Below are 17,181 nucleotides of genomic sequence, written 5' to 3' on the forward strand. Positions count from 1 at the left end.
CTGTAAAAGACCATAGCAAAAAAAAAGAAATGAGGGCATCTTACAAATGAATAAAAATTTTACATTAAATACAGTAAAGAGTTTGTAGGCCGTGAAGTAATGTTTTATCTCTTGAAAGAATACTAGAAAAATAGGTTTACAATTTGAAAATTTTCATTTATGAATATAAAATCCACATAGAAAGAGAATTAGGTTTATTATAAAGCAGGGCCAGAGCAGTTTCTCAAGAGGAGCTGCACGCATGCTGGGCTGCGTTCAGCCCCGACAAAACGTTTTTTAAACGGAAACGGTGGCGCGTTGAACACCCTGTTGTGATGACGCAAGCGTTGCAACTATAGCAACTGAGAAGGACATTCTTTGTGTTCTTTTTGAAGAATTTTCGGAGCCTGATGAAGTCGGTATAAATAGGTGTTTAATACTGCAACATATGCTCGATGTTACAGTCACTGCCCTTGCCGTTCAGAATAAAAGAGAACATCCCAATCCAGTGAAAGGATTTGTGGAAACTTCTCATTATTGTGATAAAACACTTGCCTTGCATTTCAGGATGAAAAGACAAACATTTCAGGTGAAGGATAATCCACTTCTTTTTTTTTTTTTTTGAAATTATCTTTTTATTAGGAAAGGCAAATTTCCATCACATACATTAGTTACAACTTTAGTTATTTAAGTACATAGATGGAGATGAATACAGATATTTTAGATGAGATTGTCCATATTGCCTTTCTGATATTTTCTTTTACGGACCACTACTTATTTCAGTTGGGAACCTTAACAAAGCAGAACAGAACCGGGATGCGCACCATTTCAAGTAATTAAAACATCACATAAAAAGAGGGCAGGTCTACACAGAGCACAAATACAGTCAAATGAAATCAGATCTAATTGGTTTTACATACTCAGTCCATTTAGTCCAAATCTTATAGAATTTTTCTTTTTCAACTTTGAGGGAAAAGGATATCTTTTCCATAACATAAATTTCATAGACAATTTCAATCCATTCCTCAATGGTGGGTGGATCTACTTTTAACCATTTCCTCGCAACAGATTTCTTACTGGCTGCCAATAGTATCACAAGCAGTTTTTTATCGTTAATGTTCCATGTTTCCAACCCTAGATTACCCAAATACACAGTTTCACATTTAAATGGAATGTTTACATTAAATACATTGTTTATGTGTTTATGGATCTCTTCCCAGTAAGATCTTATTATCTGGCAGTCCCAAAAAATATGGAAGTGATTGGCTCCGTTAGATCCACAAAGTCTCCAACAGGCATCTCCGCTGCCTTGGTATCGTTTCTGAGTGGGTGTAATAAAAAATCTTGCAATATTTTTCCAGCAGAATTCCCGCCATGTGTGTGACCCGGTTGATAACCATTGTAACTGGCATATTTTCCCCCAGCTCTCCTGTGTGATCTTCACATTTATTTCCTTTTCCCATTTCTTCTTTATGTATTCTGTATTTTCTTGTTTAGATAATTGTATAGCATTATATAATTTGGAGATAATTTTGTTGCTTGGTCTGGGTTTAGTTAGTGATAAAAATACTTCCAGGAACCCTGACTCACTAGTTCCTAACACCCCTTTAATATTTTTGTTAAAATATTGTCTTACTTGCAGGTATCTAAAAAAATCATCTTTTCCCAGTCCATAATCTTTCTGTAGGGTTTCAAAACTCTGGAATGCCCCTTTGTGAATAAATGAATGATAAGTAGTTAAACCTTTTAAGATCCATATCTTAAACCTGCCATCGATTCTGTTTGGTGCAAAGTCTGAATCATAGGCACACCATCTCATAATTTTAGATGCTTCTCCTAATCTACAAATTTTAACTAATGCCTGCCAGGACTTCAGAAAGCTGCCTGTTATAGAATCATCTGGGATGGCCTGTTCTTCTAGTAATTTGTTGTCACTTAGTAAAGCTGTTATTGGGATTCCGTTTAACATTGTACTTTCTATTTCTTTCCATGTTGCAGTGTATGTTGGTGAGCACAGGCAGACTAAGGGTCTCAGTTGGGCTGCATGATAATATTCTTGTAGGCAAGGAAGGCCCAATCCACCCTTCTCTTTTCTTAATTGCAGTGTCTTAAATTTAATTCTGGCTCTTTTCCCTTGCCACAAATACCTTGCTATTAATCTGTCCCATTCTAAGAACTGCTTAGATGGTATTTTGGTTGGCAGACATTGAAAAAGGTATAGCATCCGTGGAAGAATATTCATTCTGATTGATTCTATGCGGGAACTTAAACTCAAAAAGGGAATAACATTCCATCTGTGAATATCAGATTTTATCTTTGAATTTAATGGGCCATAATTGATTTCGTACAATCTTGAGAAGTCCCTAGGTAATACAACACCCAAATATTTAATAGATTCAGCATCCCATTTCCAATTGTACATGGTCTTAATCGAGGCTGGTGGATCATAGTTAAATTTTAATATTTGAGTTTTGTTAATATTAATTTTATAACCTGAAATGGAACCAAATTCTTCTAGTAATTTCATCAATTTTGGGAGTGTCTGAGTAGGTTGTGTTATACTTATCAATAAATCGTCAGCAAATAGGGCCAGTTTTTGCTCCCCAGATTTCATTGTTACCCCCTTTATATCCGACCTTTGCCTAATCAGTTGACTCATGGGTTCTATAAACAGGGCAAAGAGGAGCGGCGACGCACAACACCCTTGTCTCGTTCCTCTCTCCAGAATAAATGAATTGGTTAGATCTCCATTGATTTTGATTCTAGCCGTTGGTTTATTGTATAAAGCTGCAAATGTATCAATTATAGTCATATGGAAGCCAAATTTTGAAAGTACTTTATATAAAAATGACCACCTCACAGAGTCGAACGCTTTCTCTGCGTCTAAACTTAATATCAGTGTTTCCAGTTTTTGTTGTGTGATTTGTCTCATAACGTGCAGTGTTTTCCTGATGTTATCTTGGGTCTGTCTTTGTCTGACAAAGCCAGTCTGGTCCTTGTGTATTAATACTGGTAATATCAGTTCTATTCTTTTAGATAATATGGAGGTGAATAATTTATAATCATTATTTAAAAGACTTACAGGACGGTAGTTCCCACAATCCAATTTGTCTTTCCCCTCTTTAGGTATGACCGAGATCATTGCCTCCCTCCAAGAGGGGGGGATATTTTTATTTTCCAAAACCCAATTGAATGTTTTTAATAATGTTGGAATTAGTTGATCTTGCATTGCTTTGTACCATTCTGTGGGAAAACCGTCGGTCCCTGGAGACTTCCCCCCTTTCATTTTCCTGATTGCTAATTGAATTTCTTCTTTTGTTATTTTAGATATTAATTTTCCATTTTGTTCATCAGTGATCTGTGGGAGATTAATCTGGGCCAGAAAGGCATCGATTTGATTGTCATTGTTTTCCTGTGGCTGGGAATATAATGTTTTATAGTAATTTAGGAAGCATTGCTGGATTTTTTCCAGACTGGTTTCTATTTCATTTGTTGCAAAGTTTCTTATTTTGTGTATAGTTCTATCTGCTTGTTGTTTTCTTAACTGTTGATTTTCCACCTACCTCATAGTATTGTTGTCTTGTGAAAAGGAGCTTTTTTTGAATTTCCTGCGTGTTTATTTCATCTATTTCTTTTTTTAATTTTTTAATCTTATGTTTGTTGTCATCTTTGAGAGACTTTGCATGTTCTTTCTGTAGTCTCTTTAAATCTTCTTCCAATTTTTGGAGTTTTATTCCCTTCATTTTCTTCTCATATGAGGATATGGCTATTATTTTGCCCCTAATCACCGCTTTTAATGCATCCCAGAGAATAGGTGGAGTCACTTCTTCATTATCATTATTATCTAAGTACAACTGGATTTCGCTTTTCAATTTAGCTTTAGTAACTGGGTTATTCAGAATGTTTGAATTCAGTCTCCAAAGAGTGGATTTCTTCTTATTATTCAGGTAGACTGACATATAAATGGGACTATGGTCTGAAATAGTGCTAACTTTTATTTCACAAATATCCACCCTACAAAGATCTCCTTTAAGCATAAAAAAGTAATCTATGCGCGAGTAGACATTATGAGCGGGTGAGTAGTGCGAGTAATCTCGGCTCGTCGGGTTCATCTCTCGCCACACGTCCACGATACCCACTTCACACAACCAAGTATTTAATCTTCTACTAATGTTTTTGGCGCCAGATTTCCCGTTTGATGAGTCAATTTTCGGATTTAATCGGATATTAAAATCCCCGCCACATATTAGAATCCCTTGACTTTTTGTTGTCATTAGATCAATTATATGTTTATAAAAGGACCAGTCACTGCCCGGAGGAACATACACGTTAAGGAGACTCATCACAATTCCTTCTATTTTGCCCGTAACCATCACAAATCTGCCTTCGCTATCCTTATGCTCTGATATGTGTTCATAATTTACAGCACCGGATATCAGAGTCGCCACTCCTCTCCTCTTTCCCGATCCATGGGAAGAAAAGTAAACCTGTTTAAATCCTGATTTATTCAATTTGGCATGTTCAGAGTCGTTAAGATGTGATTCCTGCAAAAAAGCTATCTGAATTCTATCTTTCTTTAATTTTGATAAGATTTTCCCCCTCTTAACCGGATTGAGTACTCCATTTATATTAAATGATGCTATCTTTAAAGACCTATTCTGCATCTATGTGATTCCCCCTTCATCCCGCTCAGAAACCTGGTGCGCTTTCCCCTCCCTGCAAGAACCAGCAGGGAATGAACAACTAACATAGTAATAAACATAAAACTGAACTCAATTTGTCCGTGTGACTTCCTATGTAGGGGTCTGTCAACCTGACCCTTTTGAGCCTCCCAAGGTGGCTCGAAGGGAAAAATCCCCCTCTTCAATCCGGAGGGAGAGGCCCTTACCTGCAACAGTCGCATAGTAAAATAAAAAAATAAAAAAAAATAAAGGGCGGGGAATTCAAAGGTGAAAAGTGAGTCCCGAACGAACCAGTCGATCCTATCATGGAATTCCACCCTTAATTACAGTACAGTTCAAAAGATTTCACAACTGATTCCGCCGTCCTCGAGCTTTGGGTTAAATCCTTTAGGTCCCGGAGGGAGCCGGTGATGGTCTTCTGAAGGTTCGAAGCTTCTCCCTGTAGCATGCTTCCCGCCCGGCTTTGAGTGTGTCCTTCCTCGCTCGTCTGTCCACTCTTGTCCATGATAACCGCTGCACCTGCTCCAAAAGCGTTTCCGGAGGTCTGGTGATTGTCACAGTGTAACCTCTTCTCCGCAGGTCCTCTGATGCCTCCTCTATAGTATCATAGGTTTTGGTTCCGTCATCGTGTCTCACGCGCAGCCTGGCTGGGAAGAGGGTCTGGAATGGAACTTTTTTTTCTTTCAGCACTTTGCGGATTTCAGAATATTCTCTTCGTTTTTTGAGTATCAAAGGTGGATAGTCGTGGTCCAGGTTTATGGGGTTTTCTTGCCAGGTAAACCCCTTCTTCTGCCATGCCTTACGGAGTATTGTCTCTTTTGTTTTGAAACTCAAAAATTTAATGATGATGGAGCGCGGCGGCGCCTCCACCGGCGGCTTCGGTCCCACCGACCGATGAGCTCTTTCAATCTGCAGGTCGGGCATGTCCTCTGTTAACTCGAGACCCCCATGTAGTAAATTTTCCACAAACGAAACCATCGTTGTTGAATCCTTCTCGGCTTCCTCCGGCACCCCGTAAATTCTTATGTTATCGCGTCTGGAGCGACTTTCCAGATCCAGCAGCTTGTCCTCCATTTTAGTGTGCAGCTTTAGCATAGCCGTGATAACTTCCTCTTTTCTCTGTGATCCTCTCTTCTGCTTTCTCAATTCGCCCTTCTGCCTCGTCCAGTCTGGCATTCACCTTCACAATTTCTTCTTTTATTGTCTCTAATTGTTCTTTATTTTCTTGGCGAAACTCTCTTAGTTCTCGCAGAATCAACTCCAAATCAGCCATTTCTCCACGTTTTTTGCTAGCTTAAACCTATTAGCTGCTAATGTTGCTGCGCCCCGTCTTTCTCACTCCCTGTCTTCGGACGGTTTTTGATTGCTCTAAGTGGTATGGCTCATGCCCCCTTATCTATGTTTCTTATGAAATTATTTATTTGACTTGTATGGGGGAATTTATCTAATTTCTCTGGTTCTACCGGGAGCTCTCTCGCTATGCGGCCATTCTGACGATGTTCCAACCGGAAGTCCCAGGATAATCCACTTCTTACCTCCCAGACTGTGTTATTATCTATATTATTTTATTGTTTAATAGGCTTATCGTTAATGCTGATCTCTGTTGTTGTGCTTTGATATTGTAATATTTACCATTATATAATCAGAGTATAGAAAAGTTTATTAAAGTGTTCCTTCACAATACAACACCAAAATATATAAGTAAAGTATTTTTATGTTACATTAATACCCAGTGTGCGAGCTGTCTCTTTAATACGGCGTGGTTTATATACATCTTGCGCGCTGATTGGGCTGACATTTCTGACACGCCCACCAAACAAGAGAAAACGCATCTCAAACCCGTTGCACACCGTTTCCAGGAAACGTGTCGTTCAACCCGGAAAACGTAGCAAAACGTTGCGAACCGGTGTGAGCTTGAACGTGCCCCTGATGACGACACAGCTGTTTCATGATTGGCCGGATTCACCGGATGACAACGATCACGTGTGTTTCGTGTTTATTGTCACGCCTTCAGCTCCACTAATGCTCAAAAACCACCGTGTTTTTATAACAGTTAAAGCTCTTTTATGTAGTCGCGATGTTGTATTGTGTCATGTTTATCAAAATAAACCACTACATTATTTAAATAACATGCTTATGTTGAACTTTATTCTTGTAAAAAAGCTGTTAGCAGTACATAAAGTTTTGAATGAAAAGGTCTCTGAAACATCAGTGTATTAGTCAAATATTGCTTTTATTTCACTTCAGCTGTGATAAAGTATGCAAACCGATGCAAACGCAGCTCGAGCGTCACTACGGGAAGCAGAATGTGTCCGACTTCACGTCTCCGTTTTCAGCTCTTCCCCACCTGCACGCGGCTAATCTCGCCGATTGGTTACATCCAGCTGCAGCTGATGTCGAACACACCTTATGAGAACGCGGCCATCTTAGCAGCGCGTCACCTCACGTCACTCCTGGTTAAGTGAAAATGGGCAAAGAGGCGGGACGTGGTAGTAGCCCATGTGACTGGTTGCTGAAACCACGCCCGCCTAGCTCGACGTGACCGTGTTAGCAGGAGCTTTCTATCTTACTATCTAAAATATAAATGAAGGTAACAATATCATTAGAAAGTTCTAAAGGTTTACTGTCAATCTATGTTGTTATTTAGTTTATTTTTTCTTTTATAAGATATAGATGCTCCAGCACCAGTAATTCATTTGTGTCGGGTGTGCAAATAACAGCAAAAAATCAAACGGAACTTCATACCTTTATAATGAAATAGACATTGCGAGATGAATCCAATCTGTGGCACTTGGGTAAAATGTCCACTGCAAAACAAAACACAGCACTTTTTTGTCCACAAAAGCGTTAAATCCATGAAATATTGATATATTATCCATTGTTTGCATCACATTTCTTCTGAATGATCTGCTCTCCATCAATGTTCTTCAAGAAATTATGCAATCTGAGCAGCGTGATCGTATATATCTCACAAACAAGCGAGCTTGTGTCCAAAGTATAATTTTTCAAAATAGTGCAGCAGTTTTAGTTATAATATCCAAGCAGTGCTGTCGGAGTTTTATATCCTCCTGATAATGTCATTGTAGTAAATCTCAGGAACGTTTAGCCAATGCCACAACGATCCAACAACGTGTGTTCTGTTTATCTTTCGCATGCATGCACATCAACACAGACGCACATCTGTCTCGACTATTAATGCAGCAAGCCATATTTTATAATTGTATTAAAAAAGAGAGAGGAAAAAAGCACAAACACGGCAGAGATGCCAAATTCAGCGGCTGGAATTAGCTGAGGTAACATGACGGCTCACAGACAGCAGCGCACTCTACCTGTCACTCAAGGACCACGCCCTTAATTATGCAGAACTTTAAGGCTTAATATAATTTAAATGATTGAGTTATAAAAAAATTCACCCCCATCAGAGTTGTCATGAAGGGCAAAATTAGCTATACAGACCAAAAACACAATTTGAACCAGACTGTAAACATGTTTTTTTCTGCTGTAAACTTGGCCAATTTAACATGGGACTCTATGAGATTCTGCTCTCTTTTGGAGCCTGTCTCTAGCGGCCAGTCGATGAATCGCAGTTTAAGTCACTTCCGTATTGGCTTCACGAGAAACTGGGGGAGGTTGCCACTTGGTTGTAGTTTTTTTTTTCAGTTCTTGTTGTTCCTCTTATCTTCAGTGGCCAAGTTTCCATCCAGTTTTTGTGCTGTTTTGTTATTGACAAAGCAAACATGCACAATCTCCAGGCTGTTTCCATCCAGTTGGCGAAAAAATATTTTGGGGTTAGAGGAGGGTGGGGGGAATTTTTCTTTTTTTTTTTTATCAAAAAATGTTCCCAAATGAACCAAAAAATTATGTGGAATATTTTTTTTCATGTGACATCATGTGTGCAGTAGAGTGTTAAATAATTTTTTCAAATGATTTGGATAATTGTGTTGATTTTTATTTAGCTAAGAACACACACTAAGAAACTTGATATGTAACACACACACAAGTTTTGTTGTGGTCGTGCTGGGATCATACCAGAACCCAAAAACAACATGCTGGTTTCAGCATGAAAAATAAACCTTATACTATAGTGACCAGTAATGCTGTAATTTTCAGCAGGGTAAACCAGTAAATAAATCTGATAAAGCAATATGTTAAAAGAGTGTTAAACAAAAGAGTAGGAAATGAAACTAAAGAGACTGAATTGACAACTGAATGCAACACCTCTCTGAGTGTCAAAAATGTTGTGGTCTTTGTTAAACTTTAGAAAACATAAAGACACTGAGCATGCAATGAACTTAAAGGATTAGTTCACTTTCAAATTAAAAATTTCTGATAATTTACTCTCCTCCATGTCATCCAAGATGTTCATGTCCTTCTTTCTTCAGTGGAAAAGAAATTAAGGGTTTCGAGGAAAACATTCCAGGATTTTTCTCCATATAGTTGACTTCAATGGCCTCCAGACGGTTGAAGGTCAAAATTACAGTTTACCGCGATCCCAGATGAGGAATAAGGGTCTTATCTAGAGAAACCATTGCTCATTTTCTAAAACATTATATACGTTTTAACCATAAATGCTCATCTTGAACTAGCTCTCTTCTTCTTCTTCTTGTCTATTTGAATTCCAGCAGTGTAGACACTGCCAAGTGTTAACTTACTGTTATAAACTTGCACTAGCATATTGTATATGACAATTTAGTTTTTTTTTTTTTTTTTTTTTTTTTTTAGTTTTTTAGTTTTTTAAGAAAATGAGTGATGGTTTCTCTAGATAAGACTCTTATTTCTCATCTGGAATCATGTAGAGCTCTTTGAAGCTGCACTGAAACTGACATTTGGACGTTGAACCCCAGTGAAGTCCACTATATGGAGAAAAATCCTGGAATGTTTTCCTCAGAAACCTTAATTTCTTTTCCACTGAAGAAAGAAAGACATGAACATATTGGATGACATGGGGGTGAGTAAATTATCAGGAAATGTTTAATTTGAAAGTGAACTAATCCTTTAACGCCTGTTTCACACTGCTAGTGTTTGTACAGCGTCACAGCAGCGGGTCAAAGGTACATATAAAGTGAGCATTTCTTTACAAAAACAGCTATGAATTAGTTTTTTGTCATTGGTCATTTATAAACTTAATATTCTTGAAAGTTTGTTAACATGGGGAGGTGTACAACATTCACATATAAATGTAAGTAAGTAAATAAATAAAAATAAATCAATAAAAGCCTTGTGTCATCCATTGCTGCTCACGAATGAGCTAAGGTTTGTGTTTTACATCATCTAACGCGTGCACGTTTACAAGACAGAAAACTCGGTTTGATTTGTGTAAGCTGCAGCCCATATATCTCTGTGTTATAACTAAAATAATGTTTATATATCATATTTTCTGGCTAGTTTACTTTTTTTTTTTAAATAATAAACCATACTTTAACCCAAACTGAATAATTAAAAACAAGTTTAAATGGGTAAATCTTCTATAATTATTTTTAATTCTTAATTTTCTTTTCTGTTATACTCAAATTCTTGTTAAACACATTAGACATGCTTATTCTGTGCATTTTGAACACTTTTTGTGTGAAATTATATTTTTGTCCATCAAAAGTGTGCTTTCACTTTAATTGAGCGTCAGCAGCGCAGCAAAAAATAGACTCGGCGCCGAAAGCTCCGCTGCTGCTCACGCGACGCTCCTGCTGCTAATTGTGTGAATGCATCCGTTGGTTAACATGCACGGCGACAAAAATACGCGCTGCTCACGCTTGCAATGTGAAACAAGCGTGAAATATGCCATAGACCAGTTGGTCATACCAACTACACAAACTATATAAGGGTGTTCTAGACAGAACCATTCACTGCATATACTACAAAAAAATAACTTTTTCCTGAAGTTCACGTCTTTAATTCAAGAAGTGTTAAACATAATGTCTTTTTAGATTCTTGTTCTTATGAAACTTTTCTTCTGTAAGCTTCATTTTTTAAACTCTATATGGTTAGATCTCATAGATATAGCGATATCAATGTGGTAACATGTAGTTATGATACTGTATTTGAACTCTTGGTAGCTTCAGAAGAAAATCCCATCTTCCAAATATCCCTAAAACTGATTCAAATATTCTTATAAAGACACTTCTGAGGTCAAGTTAATGTGCCTCAACTCAACCATTTTCAGTGGATTTTTGGTACTCAGAGAGTTGTGTTTTATGCAATTCTTTTGATAGGGATAAACAAAAATACATTTAAACCTTATTTGTTCTTCAGACTTTCCTCTTTAAATGCAACAAGTATCTTCTGTGTGCAAAGTGACACACATTTGGTTTTTGATCACTGAAAATGGGAAAAATTCAACATTCTAAACATGGAGCTGCTTTGAGATCCTCATATCTATGGGACTGAACTATATAGAGCCTTGAAAATTAAGATTTCAAAATGAAAGTTTATTAAGAATGAGAATCTAGAAGGATATTAAGATATTTTGAAAACTTTTAGAGTTACAGGCATGCAAACTTTGGAAAAGGACTATTTATGGCAGTATTTCTATGCAATTTAGATGATAGAAAAACACGAGATGCATTTCTAGTTTTAACATTATTTGTTCTTCAGATATTCCTCTTTAAAATGTGGCCACAGGAAAATGATACTCAGGACCAACAAATATGAGTGAGATACGTATTTTATTCCTTACAATTTGTTAGGAGTTTCTATTCCTTTTTGTTTAGGTACGTGGGGTGGAAAACCCAGAACAAACCAAAATACAATGTCAGAATATCCTTACACAGCAAATTGTTCACCCCAAAATAAAGACAATATAAAATACAATTTGTCGTCTCTTCTTGTGTGCAATAATAAAGAAAAATGTCAAAAATAAAACACCAGCAATAATAATACGGTAGTGGCACTCTATAAAGAAAACATAACATCTTAAAAATGCACAGTCATTTAGACTACAATAACACTCACTAAATACACCTGAAATGACTGTGTATATTACTCACTTTTTCCTGTGTTTCTGATGTTACACACTAATATAACACTTCTTCCATGCGAACAGGCCTCGTCTGTATATGCAGTGCGGTAGCTCAGCCACACTCACATCCACGCAATCCTGCGTTAACATCCAACTCCCTATGGACATAAATCGACATTCGAGGCAATCTTCCAGTAAACAGCAATTATACACTTCCGTAAAAGCATTATACACAAAGATCTGTACCTGGATGATATCAAATTACACTCGAACAGCAATCGCACACACATGCAGTGTAACTCTGTGACTTCCTCATCGCGCAAGTGCTCGCACATTCATACAGACGCGCGATGACGCCACCTGACATTTCTTAAAGGAACCTCTCATTATATTCTCCGCAGATATATACTTCACAAACATTAAATGTATTTAAACCCCCTTAACCATCACCTGGTTACAAAAAGAAAAATATATCAGCTGTATGCAAAGTTTTGGTTTTTGACCACTGAATGTATGCACAATTTATAATGTTTTCCACTTTAAGATCTCCATATTGTTATTCTAAATAAACACGACGTTTATTATTTCCACCACTTTATTCAGCCTCTGGCCTCACCGTTTCATACACACTGAACAACCCGCGCTGCACATGCGCAAAACAACCTACGGCACACCGTACCGTATTTAACATAATAGAAGCGCCTTATGCTGTAATGAACAGAGTAGGGGAGGAATAACATGTTAACAATCTCCCTTTACTTAAAGAAATAAAAACTTCCTTTTGTTTTTTTAGTTATAAGTAAAAAAAACAAAGTCCAAAATTACCCTAAACAGAACAGTTGTTAACCCTAACCCTAACCCTAACCCTAACCCACACAATTGGAAGTGTTCAATCTTTTCAAATTTACCCTTTTAAGCTTAATATCTACAGTCCTTCACTGAGTGCTTTCAATAACACCAGAGCAGATGTTCCCTTTTTTGTAAGACAGTCAGCGAGTTGAGTTTTTGTATCGGACCAGAGTGTTTTCTTTATCCTTTTGTTCTGTATGAGCTCCTTTTTATATTGCTGATGTCCAGTCGAAGTCGTTTCTCAGAGACCTGTTTCGTTGACTTAAGTGCATCAAACAGAGAGTGATTGTCCGTAACACAGATCAAGGGAGGAGCATTCATCTCAGCATTTCCAGTGGTGAGCTCAGAAAATAGGGTAGCCAGAAACACAGCATTATCTATTCCATCTGACAGGGCCAAAGTTTCCCCCGCCAGAGTATTCCTCACCACACGTCGAATTCTCTTAGATTGCCAGTTGAGAGGAGGAAATTTCCTTCCTTCTCCCATGAGACCAATCAATGTTCCCCCTTGTGTGCCCCCATCAGGGAGATTTCCAAGGGAAGCGTCACTGAAAACAATAAAGTTCAGAGCATCATTGTTTCCCAAATGCTGAAACTTGAGAGTCACCTCTTCAGATTTAATCTTTCTAATGACCTTATTTGTCTCATGAATAGACTGGACTGTGGCATTTTTTTATATTAGACGCTAAGCTGCTTGCATCAAACATAATGTCTGGTCTGGTTTGTTTTGCAACCCATAGTACCTGTCCTATTTCTGACCTAAGCTGCTCTTTTTCAGTCTCATTAAGCGAGGCATCTCTCTGCACCGCACGTGCTGCTTGCAGGCGAATAGGCTGTAGGTTTTCAATTTAAGTATGTTGATGTACATGAACTACACCATTAATAGTGACAAAGTCCATTCCGACATAGCAGAAATTGTCATGTTCTTCACGTCCAACATGGAATGCAGACTTTAGTATGGGTATCACATCTGTTGAAAAGTTTTCTGAGCCTGCCCAAAGAAAATCATCAACATGACATGCGAGTACTCCAGTAACCTTACACTGTTCATCCAACCAGCATGATGTCTTTCACCTTGTTGTACCAATACAGTGATGCATCTGCAAGACCATAAACACATTTGTTTAGTTTCCATAGAATGCCTTTCTTTTCTGCTTCAGGAGGGGGCCGGATATAGATTTCTCTGGACAAGTGCATACCCTGTAAGAAAGCAGATTTGATGTCCATAGAATGAACTTGCCACTTATTTTGACAGATTACTGCTAACAATAGCCTCAGAGAGTCGGAAGCACATGTTGGGGAGTCTTTCTGTAGCTTTTGAATGTTAAGCTCTTCAAAACCTCTGGCTACAAGTCGAGCTTTGGGGATAATGCCACTGGGAGTTTCTTTGAGGCTACAGACTCATCGGGTAGAAACACACTTTTGACCTGCATCATCAACTTCCTCAAAAACATTGTTTTTGCTCCAATTCTTAATTTCATCCTGCTTGGCTGCATCAAATGAAATGTCTTTTGTAATGAGTACGTCATTCTCCCTATCAGTTGATTCAATGTTAAGATTATCAACACATGACATATCCACTGGCTCCTTTTGTCCATCACTGCCGTCAGGTTGAATATGCTGCAAATTAAACCAGTGTTTGTATTTTCCGGAGGCTTTACCTGCTCTGCCTAAAACCTTAGCTCTCTGTAGCCCATCACCATCCCGTTTCATAAATGTCACGGTCTGTCCTGCTCTTATCTTCACACCAGCAGAAGAGACAGGGTTATCACTAACATTGTGATCTGTTTCAGTTTGTGTCATAGGATGGAACACTTCTCCTGTATTCACCTCATCGTCGCTGATGTTTTCCTGTTCGCTGTCTGTGTTTTCTTCACCATCTGAGTTGTTTAAACTGCATTTTTCATTTGCTGTGTCTGTGTTCTGAACAGTTTGCTGTGCAGGTTCCTGATCCTGAGAGTTTATCTTGCAGAGCCTGGACTGATGTACTCTAACAAGAGTCCCCCCATGTCTTACAAACACAACAGCTCCATCTTGACCGATAACTGCTCCTGGTCCCTTCCACTCAGGACAGTCTGCTCTTTTGTAGTATACCTTGTCTCCCGTCACATACATGTCGTCTGTGGGTCTGAGCTGTTTACGTAGTGCTCTTCTTATCCGCTCAGAAGTCTCTGCTTCAGTGAATGCTTTCCTAGAAGCATGTAATGCTGAAATGTGTTCTCCAACTCTTGCATTCATAGTGGTTCCTTCTAGAGCAGGTAGTTTGTCGACTAATACAGAAGGAAGGTTCGGATTCTGTCCAAACACTAATTGATATGGACTGTGGCCATGAACATTCAACATACTGTTCTTGGCCATGAGGGCCAGTTTGCCAGTCACATCCATTTTCTCGTTTGACCTTCTGGATTATCTCAGTAAGCGTTTGATTATGCCTCTCAAGTAGTCCGTTGCTCCATGGACTGTACCCTGCTGTTGTTTTTGTCTCAATATTAAAGTTTTCAGCCATGTCTCTGATCTCTTCATTGTTGAATTCTCCACCATTGTCACTGTACAGCCTCTGGGGGCGCCATGGACACTTATCCAAGTGTGAATGAAGGAGTTTACAATTTCAGATGACTTCTTAGTTTTAACAATGTTTCCAGCACTGAAACGTGTAAAGTGGTCGATAATATGAAGATACCACACACCTGGCTCCAGCTCGTGTAGATCCACTGCCACGGTCTCGTTATATTCCGAAGCTAAGGGCAGCCCCACAGCAGGCCTTGGCTTTGTCTTTTTGTACTTCTGGCATATTTCACAGTCAGATACTATTTGTTGTAAAATAGTAAAGCATTCTTTATCATTGTTTCCTGAACTGTGAATGAGTCTCTGTAACCTGTCTGCTGACGCGTGACCAAACTGTTTGTGGAGTTTGAGAAGGACTTTGCGTTTCTCATCTGGAGACATATTTTCTGTCACTGTTAGGACTTTTTCTTCAGTTTGACCTTTTTTAGTTTCTTTGCCTCTGATATTGACGCAGTAATGTCCAGAACTAGTAAATTCAAGAGGAATGCATTGTTTGTCCAAACCATGTCCAAAACGGTCCCTGCTTTCTTCAGTGATGTTTTACTCAGCAGAAGTGGAATGTCAGCCTTGACAACTTCAGTTTCAATTTGGCATTTTGTCAGTCCTATTTTAGCTGGCAGTTTCAAATTTTTTGTGGAATATAACAAATTCCCATCGCCGAATCGAAATGGTCTGCAACTAGGAGTTTCTGTTTGCATCAACTGGTGTACTTGATCTTGGGAAAGATCATCAATATAGATTTTCAGCCATTTCTCCCCACACACAGTACGAGTACAAGCAGTGCCAATAATTGCTGATCCCAATGATTCAGTCATAAATATCTCTGCATCTGAGATGGCGGCCTTTGTAAACAAAGTGATGTTACATTCTCTGTAACCTCTGTAGTTAATCTTACTTGTTCAGTTTTCTTGTGGGGACAGTCTTTAGCCCAATGAAATGTACACTGGCAGATAACACATTTGGATCTCTTACCGAACTTATCCAGTGGATTAGTTCCCGCTAATGGTTGCTTTAATTGTCCACTTTGGAAAGTTGTGATCCGTTTTCCTCTGCATTGGGGTCTTTGTTCTGTGAAAAACGCCACGTCCTGGTTCACCTGTATTGCGTTTGATGAGCCTGTCGTCTTCCCTCCGAAAATCCTTTTTAGAGCCGATTTCATGGAGGAGAACGTCAGCTCGGTGCTGGCCGTCAGTGCCAGTTGTCTGCTTTTATCATCGAGACAAGCCGTGTCTAAAAGCTTAAAAGCCAGTACAGCATCAGGAAGCGTCATATTATACCTTTTCATCCGGTTTTATCGCTGTTCAAAGTCAATTATGTAGTCCTCCATGGAAACGGAATTATTCTTTGTTATGCCATCAAAGTATGAATATGCTTCATACGCGCAATCTTTTTCCTCTTTAAGGAACACGCCGTCCAGCTTTGCCATCAACGTTGCCATGCCGTTATCGCAGTCCAAATCTTCCGCAGGTATTTCCATTGCCGTATCACGTGCTCTCCCTTCAAGCCCCAAAGCGACAGCAAGGGCTTGCTTCTTTTTTATCCAGATCTGTAACCCGCGTCCAGATGTTAACTTCATTTTTCCAACACTCGTATGGCCTGGCTTCATCAAACTTCGGTGGAACTTTATAACTCGCTGCCATCCTTCAACCATCCTCTGCTACCATGTTATTCTAAATAAACACAACGTTTATTATTTCCACCACTTTATTCAGCCTCTGGCCTCACCGTCTCATACACACTGAACAACCCGCGCTGCACATGCGCAAAACAACCTACGGCACACCGTACCGTATTTAACATAATAGAAGCGCCTTATGCTGTAATGAACAGAGTAGGGGAGGAATAACATGTTAACAAATATCTCTGGGATTGGCCTTTAAAATGAAGATACCAAAAGAAAAGTTTGTTAAGAAGCAGAATCTAAAAGGATATTAAGATATCTTTAACACTTCTCGAGTTACAGGCATGCAAACAAGAAGTGCTTTTTCTCTATGTTTGAACTGTCTCTGTTGGCATATAATGAAACACAGATTGATAAAGTCAGCAGATTTTACTAATAGATCTACCAATCTCTGATAATAAACTAATGATGTAATAAAATAAAAATAAAATAAAATAATGATGCTGCCGTCTTTCCAAAGTCAGTTTTATACTC

General features: G+C 38.6%; 1 protein-coding gene across 1 annotated transcript in view; it reads left to right on the forward strand.

Annotated features, from left to right (window-relative positions):
- Positions 1 to 17,181, forward strand: part of LOC137008826 (alpha-2,8-sialyltransferase 8F-like) — a 30,123-nt gene that overhangs the window by 5,805 nt on the left and 7,137 nt on the right. The gene's annotated exons all lie outside the window — the stretch shown is intronic.

Source organism: Chanodichthys erythropterus, chromosome 20 (genome assembly GCF_024489055.1).
Source record: "Chanodichthys erythropterus isolate Z2021 chromosome 20, ASM2448905v1, whole genome shotgun sequence".
Classification (NCBI taxonomy): Eukaryota; Metazoa; Chordata; class Actinopteri; order Cypriniformes; family Xenocyprididae; genus Chanodichthys; species Chanodichthys erythropterus.